Raw genomic sequence first — 13,662 nt, forward strand, 5'->3', positions numbered from 1 at the left:
CTTTATTGTAGCCTAGAAGCCAAGAGAAAAGGTGGAAGACTCAGGTCTGATAGCCCCTTCAAGGCATATGTCCTGTGACCTAACCTTGACTAGCCCCCCAACTTTGTTAAATTTATTGTAGGGAGAAAGTACATGTGCCGTGGGACATATGTGGAAGCCACAGGAAAAGTGGCAGGGATCTGGTTGTGCCTTCCATTATATATGTCCTCAGAAGTAAAACTGGGTTGTCAGGCTTGGGAGCAAGTGGCCAGACCTACTGAGCAAATCTTGCCAGACCCATGATCCACTTCTTATGTGTTCCCTCGCCTCCCAATGGCAGGTCAGCCACCAAGCGTCTAACTGCAAACCATAGACCTGACCCAGTTCTCCTTCTTATCCAACTTTGTATTCAATACATAACAATTTGTAGTAAAAGCAGCTAAATAAAATTGTCTTGGTTTACTAGGATTGCCACAGAGAAGAACCACAGGCTAGGTGATTTCATTTCCTCGTGGTTCCTCGTTTCCTCACTGTTCTAAGGAGTCTGAGATTAGTTGTTGGCCCATTGATTTCTCAGAGGCCTCCCCCTTAGCTTATAGATGGCCAGCCCTCGCCTGTGTCTTTACACACTCTCCCTGCTCTTTCTACAGTCATCTGAATCTTCTGTTCTTACAAGGCAGTGGGTCATGTGGAGATGGGTCCATGATAATGACCTGTCCTTAACTTCATTGCCTCTTCATAAGGAACCCATCTCTAAACAGGGTCACTGTTTGGGTATGCTATGGGATAATGGTCTTGTACCCTGTAAAGATTCGTCTCTTGTACTTGTTTAATAAAATGCTGATTGGCCAGTAACCAGGCAGGAAGTATAGGTGTGGTTACCAGAATAGGAGAATTCTGGGAAGAGGAAAGGGTCAGTCTACAGTCGTCACCCAGACACAGAGGAAGCAAGATGAGATTGCCTCACTGATAAAAGGTATCAAGCCACGTGGATAACACAGACAAGAATTATGGGTTAATGTAAGTTATAAGAATTAATAAAGAGCCTGAGATAATAGGCCACCTAGTTTATAATTAGTGTAAGCCTCTGTGTTTCTTTGGGATTGAACAGCTGTGGGACTGGGCAGGACAGAAACCTCTGTCAACAAGGGTACCTTTGATTAGGATTTCGACTTAAGGACTTCAAGGGAATGCATAATCCTTGGGACAACTGATCACTTAGTGAAGATCTTGACACACAATGGCAAGAAATTAGCAAGCACGTTTGAAAATAGGTCTAGAAAACTGTAGGGGAAATAGGTTCAATATTGAGCTTCTTTGATTAATATGCCAGGGACTAAACACAAAATACTGAGTCGAAGAGAGATTCAGCTGCTCTGCTCACACTCCCAGACATCTGTCCCCTGTGTACTGCACTCCATTGTCACCATCATTTGCTTTCCTGTGTTCCTTCTCCTTTTCCTCATGACCTTGTAAGTGAATTTGTCATGGGAAAAGAAGGATCACATTGTAAAGTGTATCACGCCGAGAAATACCAGAGCAGAGACACAACGGCAGAAAATGAATCTTAACCAGCGCTAAACCGGGTTATAATACAAGGATTTTTGTAAACTTCAGGAAGACGGGAGTTAGCTGTCGAATTCTGAGATTTTCTTACATCGATTGCCCTACGCTTTGGATTTATATCAACCAATTCACAGCATCGTTAGTCTTGTTGAGGAGTGGAAATGTTAAAAGCAGTGGTGTGGGAGAGGCAAGCAGAGAAATGAAATAACCCAGAGATGCCACAACTGTTAAAGGACAGGAAAATAATATTTAGTAAGGCAGTGTCTGGAGGCTTCTCCTTAGAGGCAAGTCACTGTTTAACCAGGAGCTCTGGGGTGGGGACGTTGTGAGCTGCGGTGTTTGCCAAGTTCTGTGGTGTAAATACGCCCACCAGGGCCAATTTCCAGGTAACCATATGACGTTGCTGAATGTTGCACTGGGCAGAGAGACACTCAAAGGCGGGTATAACCGCTGCTCAGGGATCTTGGACAGAGATGTGGAATTATAAACCAAGTAAAAATGAATCAGAAGGGACTCCAGAAGCCATCTGAGCAGTAAGCAGCCACGAACCCTCAGGCGGAGTCAAGGGCAACCCAATCTCTTTCCTTGGCTGTGCTCCGACCTGAAAAGGAGAATAGGAACAAAAAAGAGTTGTAAGGAAAAACTGTCAATTTGAGAACTTTCCAATATACAGCCTTATGCAGAATTAAATGAGACAGAAATGGAGATGCGCGTCCTGTTGACTGTGTCAGATTACTGTCCAGGGAACTAATGGTGCTCTGTTTGCTCAGAGGATTACTCAGTGGAAGATTCTTGCCTAGCATGCATGAGGTCCTAGGTTCAATTCCTACTACTGCCAAAAAAGAAGAAAAAGGAAAAGGACAAAAGAAAGATGACCTATAACCTATACATACAACAAGCAGAAGTGTCTTTAAGAGAATGAATGTCCTGTGACATCACTGGAGTCAGAATCCACTTTTCGCTGACCTAAATGAAGCTGATCCTGGCTCCCTGAACCTCCTCCTCTTGTCTGGCAGGGGATGCAGGTGGCTGACCAGGTGCCCAGTTGCTTCAGTAGTGATCAAAAGACTCAAATGAGGTCAACCTGGATCCTCTGGATGTCTACAATAGCATATCTCCACTGGATTGTTCAGCTGGGTGCTAAGTGGAACAAGTGTGCATGCCTCCTTATGCACAGGCTTCCCTCAGCTATGCTCCTGCCTCTGCTCCCTCCACAGTGAAATACCAGCCACTTTCTCCCTCTTCTCACTTCCTTAAAAACCAGTGCTTTCTTATGGTGCCTGCTGGCCATCCTAGATCACAGCCCTCCTTTCCCTGCCTATTGTCTTTGCTCTGTGCAAAGCAACACATCTTCCTAATCTACCCCATAAGGACAGGGAGCATGCCTGTCGTGTGGACTTCATCTACCCAATACCTTGAACATTTTTTTTAAACAAGCAAATGTTCCATGTCCTTCTCCGAGCTCACTACTAAAGCATTCCAAGGAATGGGACCTGAGGGCTAAGCCTCCCTCAGCTTCCTTTTTGTTCAGGCATTCCACCATGGTCCAACCCATCATGGCCAATGTCATGAGCTATTTAGCAGGGCCACCCAAGGATAAAGAATTGCCTGCAAGTGTGTGAGGATCCCTCAAAGGTGGACATACAGTTTCTAGATGTGGTCTACTCAGTCCCAACAGGCTACAGGAGGTAGATGCTGACATGACCACCCGTGATTCCCAGCTTCTAACATTCATGCCACTGTGCGTGTCCTTTTCCTTGGACGTAGGATGGACTCACGACTCAATCCTAATCAGCAGAATATGACAAACATGATGGGGTATCTCTTCACAATTAAGTTAAAGGACCATGACCTCTGACTGGTTATTCTCTCTCTGTTCTTGCCTTATACTTGTCTGAAAGATATCTATAATCCATCTAGCAAGGAGCTGTGGGCAACCTGTAGACAACAGTTGGAGATTGAACCTTGATTTCAGCCATCGAAATACCTGAGACAGAGGTTCTGCTAAACCATCTGGGTTCCTGACAGACACTAACTGTGAGATAATATGTCGCGTTTGAGTCAAGTTCTGGGTTGATTTATTTGTTATGTGTCAGTAGATGGCTATACTCAGCCAAATGGCATCTCACCTCCATGTTATTTATACTGTTTCCTCAGGCTGGCCCTCCCGGGCTGACTGTTCATAGCAACAGAACCAGCACATTTTCAGACTTCATCTTTCAAGGGCCAGAAGCAATGGGAAGCTGGATGAGTGTTCATGAAAGAACTCCTGGGTCGAGCCTGTATTCAAGAGTCTGCATTCAAGGTGAAGACAGAAGCCCACCAGGTCCTGGACCTCTAGAGCCTTGTAACGCCAATATTGGGAGCTGAGGTGTCATCACCCTTGGAGAGGGTGACCAAGATTGCTGAAAGTGACCCAGGCCATCAGATAAAAAGATGTCATATGTTGGGGATGAATCGGCCTCCATCACTCTTGGGGAATGGCTTATATTTTGGACAAAGGTGGCTACAGGTCCTATGTCTGAGTCTTTGAAGCAATCCCAAGCCGCCAGTGGTCTAGTAGCCATCTGCTGTCTTTTCATACACCCAAGCTCCTGCCTTGAATAAAATGTCCCCTGCAGAGAGCCCTGAACCCCTCTGAACCTCAGCCAAAGCCAAGACATAGAACACCCAGTAAGGGGTGGAGCAGAAGCTAGGCATCTTTCTAGTCTCCCCAAAACCCGTGGTCAACTAGGAAACATTAAACACCCAGTTGAGGCCCCAACAGAAGAAAAACGAATTAGCTCACAGAAAGAGTGTCTACACCCTTTCCATTCAACAAATTATGTGCCTTGCAGAGGGTAACTGGGAAAAACATGACAAAAGAGACAAATGATCGAAGTTTGTATACTTCTACAGGCTGCTGACGCTGCTCTCTGTGTGTGAGGGAGAGAGTGGAGGGAGAGAAGGGGGTTGGGACCTTCAGTGTAACCTAAGGGAGGGCGGAAGGGCCCTTCCCTCGGGCCTCAGAGTGCTGTGCTGAGATGCCCTCTCTTCCCCTTGCCCTGTCTGCTGCAGGTCGGAGCTTAGCTCGCGCGCTCTGTGCACCACAGATTCTGCCGTCCCACGAGATGTCTGGGTGTGATAGTCCAGAGAACGGGCGCTGTCTGTCCTGAGACACCTTTATGTCCTTTATGGTGTAGGATGCGGTGACTCTGAAGAAAGGCTCCAGGGAGGCTTTGTGAAGAGGAAAGAACAGTTGCTCTGGGGCCTGAGGAGCGTGGGGTGAAGCCAGGCCCCGACACCCACAGCCTGAGCTCAGTGTATGACCCGATACATGCCTTTTAGCTTCGGTGCGCCCATCTACATGTCTGCAACACTTTACTGGCCCCATGTCTACCTTATATGGTTCAGCCAGTCTAGTGAGACCCTCGTCAAGTTCAAATTTAGGGGAGCACAAGGAAAGTCCCATAAGCAACGTAATTAATACTCTAAGGATATACATGCATGTATTTGCATATGATTTGCATATGAGAAGTATCGTTCTCATGAGAGTGTGTGCCCATGCAGACGCGGATGCACGTGTGTGCATGTGTGTGGAGAGCCTTAAGATCAGTGTTGATGTCCTCCTCAGTTGGCCTCCATCTTAGTTTGGAGACAGGTTCTCTCACTAAACCTAGAGGGGTAGACTGCCCAGCCAACAGGCTTCAGAGACTTGCCTGTCCCTGCACCCTCCCAGACTTGGAAGTTATGGACACAAAGCTGTACTTGACTTTTGAGTATTTTCATGCTTGTGTGTCAAGCACTGTACTAAGCGAGTCATCTCCCCAGGCTTTTTAGTGCAATATGTTTACAGCTCTAAATTAGTGAAAAGAATTCATCACAGGAAGAACACCACAAGGTATTATCCGCTTACTAAGTGGCTGTGGCGAGCCATTAGCTGCCTTTGCTTGGATGTTTTTAGGAGGTTTAGAAGGTAAATCCTAGCTGCACAAGAGCCTCTGCTGGCCAGTCTGGGCCCAAACTCACCTTTACCGTCCTGATTTGCACTAGCAAATGATTAGCTGACTACGTAGAGAGGGCCTATAGGTCCATCTGATCTTGTCTTTACTCCTCAGCTTTGTCACCATGGGAAAGTTAGTCCACTACTCTGGGCCTCAGACTACTTATGTACAATCGCCACCAAAGCTATCTCCACGACTCAGGATACCTGACCCATAGCCAGTGTTCAGTCACCAGGGCTGCCATTATGGGATCATTGACCAGACAGGCGTCAGGATAATACGAAAATTTTCCTTGGCTGGGAAATGATGAAACAGGCTGGCATTTGGTGGGGGCTTTCTCCCTGCCTCTGTGATAGGATGCATCTGCCCAGCCTTCTTGTTAATCAAATATGCAGCTGGCCTGGGAGCTGCTGCCTGGAGCTGCCTTTACCGCTGTGTCCGCTGCCATCTGGATATCAGAGGGAACACAGAAAAGGGGTGCAGGCAAGGCAGAAACAGCTGAGGCAGAGGGCCCAGAGAGTCCAGGTCTCAATCTGTTTGCAGCACACGAATTTGAGAAGCATAGGTTTTGGCAAGGAACAAAATAGCATCCCCAGGTTGCAATGAGCTCCCCTCTGCTTTTCCTTCACATGTAGAGTTGGAGCTTTGGCTCGGTTTTGTCTGATTCTCTGTTTGGATGACTGAGCTCTCCGGTTTGGGGAGAGCTGAGGACGCAGGGAACCCCAGCAAGGCAAAGAAAACATTTTTAAGTCATTTGGGTAGGTGTGTTCTTTTTGATGCTCTCCGACGTTGAGAGGCAGAAAAGGCTTTGAACAAAAGCTGGCCATAGGCAATAACAGCAAATGTCCATTTGCACATTTAGTAAGACACAGGCTACACTAAGAGCCAGGAGGATTGCTGGTGAGCTACAGGATGGCGGAATGTAGACGCCTCTCACTTTTAGCAGGACTGGAGAACACCTGGAGAGCTCATTAAAAACAGAGTTTTGGGCAGGAGACAGGCTCATTCCCTAAATTGCATGCACAAGGTCCTGGGATCAAGCCCCAGAACACGATTTTCTTTGTTTGTTTTAAGCTAAGCATGCTTGTAATTCTAACACTGGGGAGTCAAAGGTGGGTGGATCCTAAGCCTTGCTGGCCTAGCCACCAAGGCAAATCCCAAGCCAATGAAGGACTTCATCTCAGGGGACGAAAGAAGTGGCTGGTACCTGAGATATAGCACCAAGGCTAGCTTCTGGCCTCCCACTCAAGCAGACAACCTGTGCATACACTTGCACCAACATGACATGCATACACACACATAAACACAAACGCATGTGCACTTGCACCACTATGAGCATACACACATACATGTAACACAACCACACATGCACTTGCACCAATATGAGCACACACACATACATGTAACACAACCACACATGCACTTGCACCAATCTGAGCACACACACATACATATAACACAAACACACATGCAATACACTTGTCTCAGCCAGCCTAGGTGCGGTGGAAGGCAGGTCTCTGCATTTCTAATAGCCCCCCCCCCCATGTGACTGTGGTTCTGGTGTTAGCCGGTTTGGGCTCTGGAGTTGCACTGCCTGGGTTGGAGTGAAGAACAGTTCAGCTCCATATGGGCAGTGGGACCTTTGGCAACTTAACCTCTCTAAGAACAAGGAGAAGGTGGTGATGGTGCAGGATCTCCTGGTCACACAGGTTAGCTCAGCTCAGCATGGGGGAGGGGGACAGCTAGACAAGGGCAAGAATTGCAGAGGTGAGTATCTGCAAGCCTGGCTAGCATAATCACTTATGTCCATATGTGAAATACTCCAAACCATGCCTGCCACATGATTAGAACTTGACAAGCATTTGCTATTTGTAACCTCTCACCCAGGACCCTGGCTCCCCCCACCACTTTCTTCCTCGTGCATTCTGTGAAGACACAGATGTGCCCTTTGTTCTGGGAGGCTGTGTACTGGACACTTGATGGCCAGGAGAAAAGTGCCCCACACTGGTACTCTCTATCCCTGGGGAGGAAGTATACTAGTAGAGACGAGAGAGCTTCTAGGAGCTTGCATTTCTCAAGGCGTAGTCACTACGACTATTTAGTGTGAGACGCACAGTGTGGAGGGGTTAAGACCACAAACTCTGAAACAAGATTGCCTGGGAGCAACTCAACTCTCCGCTCTCTTTATTAGTTGTATGACCTTGGACAAAGTTACTTCCTGGACCTGTTTTCTTCTTTGTTATAAATATGAAAAGCAATTCTTCTTTCATGGAGCTGTTGTATGAATTATATACTCTAACTATATGAAAGGCTCAGAACAATGTCTGGCTTGCAACAATGCTCATAAATATTAGCTATTAGATCTACCCAGAGATGGGGATCAAGGACGATACAAAGGGACAAGGAAATAAAGAGATGCATGACCAACTCAGACCTGTATCTGTGATACTTGGACGTGTGCAAGGTAAAACTGGTGTTAACACAACTCTCTAGTGCTTTCCCCGGACACCTAAGGCTGGCTTAGAGTGATGGACGCAAAGCTTGAGCAAGCACATGTATGATGCTGTGAACTGCTGGGCCAGGCATGGGCACCTCCAGCATCACCTGGTACATGCTATTTATCTGACTTCCTCTATGACTGGGACAAGCTCTTTCCTGGCTCTCTCCAAGTTCTTAATTTTTAACTCCATTTCCTAATTCTCTTTGTTTGAGGGAAGTTTGGGTACCTGAGTGGATTACCGTCCATTGATGGGGAGTGCTGGTGCTGAGGTCCATGGGAGGGAGAAGGTGCTGGGGTCCAGGGTTCTGTCCCTGTGGATGGGAGCAGATGGCGTGAGATGGGGCAGCAGGAAGGTGGAGGAAATCTACGGGTTTGGTACCAAATACAAAGAAACAATCAGCTGGAGGATTCTCGGCACTTTAATTAGTGAATCCTATGTAGGTTACAGAAAACAGAAGCCAGGGGCTGCTGGACTTTTGTCACAGGGAGGGTTCTAGGTGAACAGATTTAGGGGTATAACATAAACACTGCTCCCATGGTGTAGGGATCTCTGCAACCTTCATAGCCAGTGGAGGGATGAGCTACCATGAGAGGCAAGAAGGCAGCTTGGCTCAGTGTGACTCAGTTGCTAGTGTTGTTTCAAACTTCAAAAGTCTGACCCCAAGTGGTTTATTTTAGGGTTATTTAAGCACAGCACCATTTGGTGAAAACTTGATCCTGCACACACAACAAAAAACACATAAATCTCTACAAAGAACAAAGTAAGCTAAATACAGATCAGACGGGACTATATAAAAAACTCTTTGTGGAGCTTATAGATTGAGTGAGAAAAACAAATCCATGAGAAGTGTCTGGGGAAATACCCAGTGCCAGAAAATCTCTGGCCACACAGACAGTGTCACCAGGCTAGGAAGCATAGCTGCTTCAGCCTCCTGGGCAGAGAGCAGGTTTTGCCTTCCTTCTCTTGAGGGAACAAGCCTGTGTGTGTGTAATGCCCAGGTTCCTCTAGGGCCTCTGTGACCACAAAGACCTGCAGGGAAAGGTTATTCGGACTTACAGCTCAAAGAAACATAGTCCATCTTGGTGGAGAAGTCATGGCTGCAGAAAGGCAAGGTGTTTGGGCCCGTTGCATCTGGGGTCAGGAAGCAGAGAGAAACAAAAGCTGTTGCTCAGCTCGGTTTCCCTTTATATTCACCCCAGGACTCCAGTCCACGGATTGGTGCCCTCCACATTTAGGGTGGGTCTTCCGAAGGCAATCAACCCAATCCAGAACCTCCCTCAGAGACACGCCCGGGCATTTGTTTCTATCAGGATTCTAAGTGTCATCCAGTGGACAGTGAAAATGAACCCCCACCGCCACTATGTGCCTCACCCCCACTCAGAGTTCTTGGTTCTCCTGGGAGTCTTTGTGCAGACTGGCCTAAGTCAGCTCCTCAGACACCAAGACTCAGAGAGCAGCTGCCTCTGTTCTGGAGTTTCTCTCCTGCCTCCTTGGTCCAGAGTTCCGTTTCTCTTACAGTTTTATAAAAATTCAGATATCACAGAGTGGAGGCATTGCCTGGGGCCATAAAAACACCCGCCCCACATCCCTTTTGCTCACCCGCTGGTCAGAGCCCTTGTCTGCTCCACGGCACTGTAACATGAGGGCTGGCTTGTTGGGGTTTCTGTCCCTCCCAGTACTCCAACAACCGGCAAGCAACAAAGAAAATCACACACAAGACTCCATAAGGTTATAAACTGATTGGTCCATTAGGTCAGGCTTCTTGTTAACTCTTATAACATATATTACCCCATTATCCTTATCTATGTTAGCCACATGGGCTCAGTACCTTTCTCAGTGTGACAGCTTACATGTTGCCTCTTTGGTGGTCTGCGCAGGAATGGCTGAGAGAGAGCTTCTGCTTCCAGAATACTCCCAGTCTCTTTGCTCCACCCCTACTTCCTGTCTGGCTTTCCCGCCTATACTGCCTGCCTGGCCAATCAGCGTTTTATTAAAATATGATTGACAGAATACAGATAATTCTCCCGCACCATTTCCCTCTTTTTTTTTTTTTAAACAAAGGAAAATACCCATAATCCATTTGTTGGGAATGTGGGCGTAGTATTTCAGGCTACTTCCTGCTGGTTGGGGGCGCTGATAGTCTTAAGGGGACCTAAAGAAAATTTAGAGTTATAATCAAGTCATGACTGGAGTATCCTGTGAGTCTCGATCATCTCAGGCAGCAGTCTTGGATCAGTTCTGGATGTAGACCTCTGTCATCTGGGCCATCTGTTCCTATCGGAGATTTTTCAGGTGGCCTCCCTTGGTCAAAGGTGATTATTCTTAACTCTGAATAAATCCAGAGTCTCTCGTTTTCTGTGGAAACAAAAGCAAAATCTCTTCTCCAAAGTAACATACCTTTTGACTTCAGTTTTGAAGCCAAGGTATTTTCAAAATTCCTATCTTGGGTTAGTTCAGCAGCATTTATAAACAAAAGTCTTTTAGCAGTTGTTGCTCCTTCCTCAGCAATCAAACAATTTAAAGAGAGCATAAAAGCATACAGTATGAAGATTCTCTGTGCATTTTCCATCTTTATGTGGCTTTATTTTAACCTCTATTTCTTTTATTTTTACTTTTACTTTTTGAGACAGGATCTTTGTATATCTTTGTCCTGGAATAACACTGTAGACCAGGCTGTCTTTGAACTCAGAGATCCTCCTGTCTCTGCCTCCCCAGTGCTGGGATTAAAGGTGTATGCTACCACACCTTGAACTCACAGAGATCTGTCTCTGCCTCCCAGGCATTGGGATTAAAGGCGTGTACTACCACACCTTGAGGTCACAGAGGTCAATCTACCTCTACCCCTTGAAGTCACAGAGGTCAATATGCCTCTGCCTCCCAGGCATTGGGATTAAAGGTGTGTACCACCACACCCAACTACTCTCTTTCTTTCCTTTTAACTTTAAGAACTTTAACTTTTAGCCTGCATATACACACTGTAAACCATTTAGAGGTTTTCTTCCTCTTTGAATCTCTCTTTACTGTATATTTTTCTTTTTCTGACCACATGAGCCATTAATTTACTAAGCAATATGGAGAGCCGTGGCTTTGACAGCTAGATCCAGCTCATTCCTTAGCATTTCAGCCTCAAGGCTGAGGTACCAGCCAGAGCTGTGTTCACTGCCACAACTCTATGGCGTTTCAAAGTCCTTGCCAGCAAGCAAGCTGCAGCATTCTGCTCACAGACCACACTCAGTCGGACTGCCTGCCTGAAAGAGTCAGAGTTTGCTCTGGCAGGACAGCCCAGAAAGCCGGCATTTTAAAACAGCACAGCTTTTTTCCTGCTACAACTGAAAACTGAAAAGCATGCGTTCAGCTTCTCATCAATACCATTTAAGTGTTTCGCGGCAGGACCTCTTAATGAGCTACAAAGTTTTGCAGCTAAAGCTGAGTCAGGAAGCCTCTCTTAAATGAGAGCATTGCTTACCTCTAGCAAGCAGAGCAGACCCGAGAAATTGCTGCCACCAAGAAAACATGCTTTACTCTATTCTTTCCCAAACTTTCTCAAGCTTTCTGTGGATTCAGTTATCCACGTTGGCGCCATATGTAACATGAGGGCTGGCTTGTTGGGGTTTCTGTCCCTCCCAGTACTCCAACAACCGGCAAGCAACAAAGAAAATCACACACAAGACTCCATAAGGTTATAAACTGATTGGTCCATTAGGTCAGGCTTCTTGTTAACTCTTATAACATATATTACCCCATTATCCTTATCTATGTTAGCCACATGGGCTCAGTACCTTTCTCAGTGTGACAGCTTACATGTTGCCTCTTTGGTGGTCTGCGCAGGAATGGCTGAGAGAGAGCTTCTGCTTCCAGAATACTCCCAGTCTCTTTGCTCCACCCCTACTTCCTGTCTGGCTTTCCCGCCTATACTGCCTGCCTGGCCAATCAGCGTTTTATTAAAATATGATTGACAGAATACAGATAATTCTCCCGCACCACGGCACCAATGGCTCTCACCTTCCCCTCTCGACTGATTTCAAACACACACGGTAAGGACTGCAGAATAGGAACTCAAGTGAGTTTATGGAGAAACGCTAAGGGGTCCTGTGGGATTTAGATAAAGGAGAGCCACTGGCTGACAGAGCAGGGCAGTGACCCGATGACGCAAGGGAGCTTCCTGTCACGCCTTACCTGCACGTCACCGTTTGTTAGAATAGTTTCTGGGCCAGAACTCTGTTTGGCTTGGTGGACATACTGTGAACAAATCAAGCTTCTCAGCCACAAGGAACAGGGCCTGGGAACACAGAGAGGAACTGTCTTCAGACAGAACTGTTTGGAGTTTCTCTGAGGAAGTGACCTAGGTGAGCCCTGAAAAAAATGAAAAGAAGCCACTCTTTTGAAGGGCAGGGAGAGCGTGTCCAGGTGCAGACAGGGGGGTGGGCATAGAGATTACAAAGGCTCTGTGATTAGAAATAGAGAGATCCTGGGACTGACAGAGGCAGGGGAGTGAGGTGTAGGTGATGGGAAGCAACATAATACGGGAGGTAGAGGCTGAGGATGGTTTGTGCTGGGACAACGGGGGATAAAGAAGAACGGCCCCAGGAGGGTGCATTAAGAGACAGACCGTCAGGGTGCGCTCCACATTAAACAGAGTTGGGGATGAGGCCTGTCAGGGACAGAGGCGGCAGGCAGTGCTCCACATTTCTGGCTGTGGCTGTAATTTCCTAAGGTAAAGAAGCCTGGGTAGGTGAGATCACGTTTGGAGGGTAAAACAAAACCAGGTTTGTCGACGGCTGCCTGGGCATGGACCAGAGACAGAGCCCCACGACGCCAGCTTAGCAGGAGTGCTGTCCACAGGCTTCTTCGGGCAAAACTGGGATTCGTGACTTTGCCACAGAAAAGAATTTCAGGATGAGCTGAGACGAAGTGGAGCTGGATTTTATTATGAAGATATTTCAACAAAGGTTTATGTATAGGGTTAATAAAAAGAGGGGTGCTGGAGGGGGTGGGCAGACTCAAGGGAGAGTCACACTCAGATGTCCTATCAGTCACCATATACACCATCTGGGTAGCTCACAATTACACCTCAAAGGACTGCTAAGAAACCCACCCCCTTTCCCTTCTTTCCCAATACATGAGGTTACAGGGCTGCTCCAATGGTGCCTTGGAGAGCCTTGTTAAGAAAGCATGGGTCACAAGGGTTGCGCAGGGGACTTGACATGCCTTTTACTGTAAATGGAGTTCTTTTTTGTGAGATTCCTAGGAAATTGCAAGTTTGCATATGGGGAAGGAGTAAGGCCAAACTCAAAGGCCGGCTTAGGCCTAAAGCATGATTTATTGATATTTTAGCATTCTTATTTGAAATGCCGCTATAAAAAAGGAATGTTGTCTCTACACAGGCAACCTTCACAGTAATTATCCTGCAGTTCTTAACTGTCAGCCGCTGTGAGACTCCAACAGGACTCCAGGCTGAGGACTTCCTTTTCCCGCTTCTTCCCTCTGTCTGTCTGTCTGTCCTGCTGCAGGGTGACACCCCAAAGAGGGTTGCAAAGGCTGAATTTGAGGAGAACGAGCGAGCACCTTGATTAGAGGCTGATTCAGGATTCCAGGTGAGAAACTGAGGATGCCCCGGGGTGGTAACAGGGAGA

General features: G+C 46.9%; 1 long non-coding RNA gene across 1 annotated transcript; it reads right to left on the reverse strand.

Annotated features, from left to right (window-relative positions):
- Positions 1–1,531: 1,531 nt before the first annotated feature.
- Positions 1,532–9,200, reverse strand: LOC146892643 (uncharacterized). Its single transcript, XR_015739154.1, has 2 exons — positions 9,086–9,200; positions 1,532–2,146 (listed from the first exon to the last, which is right to left on the reverse strand). It is a non-coding gene; the product is annotated as an uncharacterized LOC146892643 (long non-coding RNA).
- Between the last annotated feature and the right edge of the window lie 4,462 nt (positions 9,201–13,662).

Source organism: Myodes glareolus, chromosome 10 (genome assembly GCF_982192425.1).
Source record: "Myodes glareolus chromosome 10, mMyoGla1.1, whole genome shotgun sequence".
In the NCBI taxonomy this organism is placed as follows: domain Eukaryota; kingdom Metazoa; phylum Chordata; class Mammalia; order Rodentia; family Cricetidae; genus Myodes; species Myodes glareolus.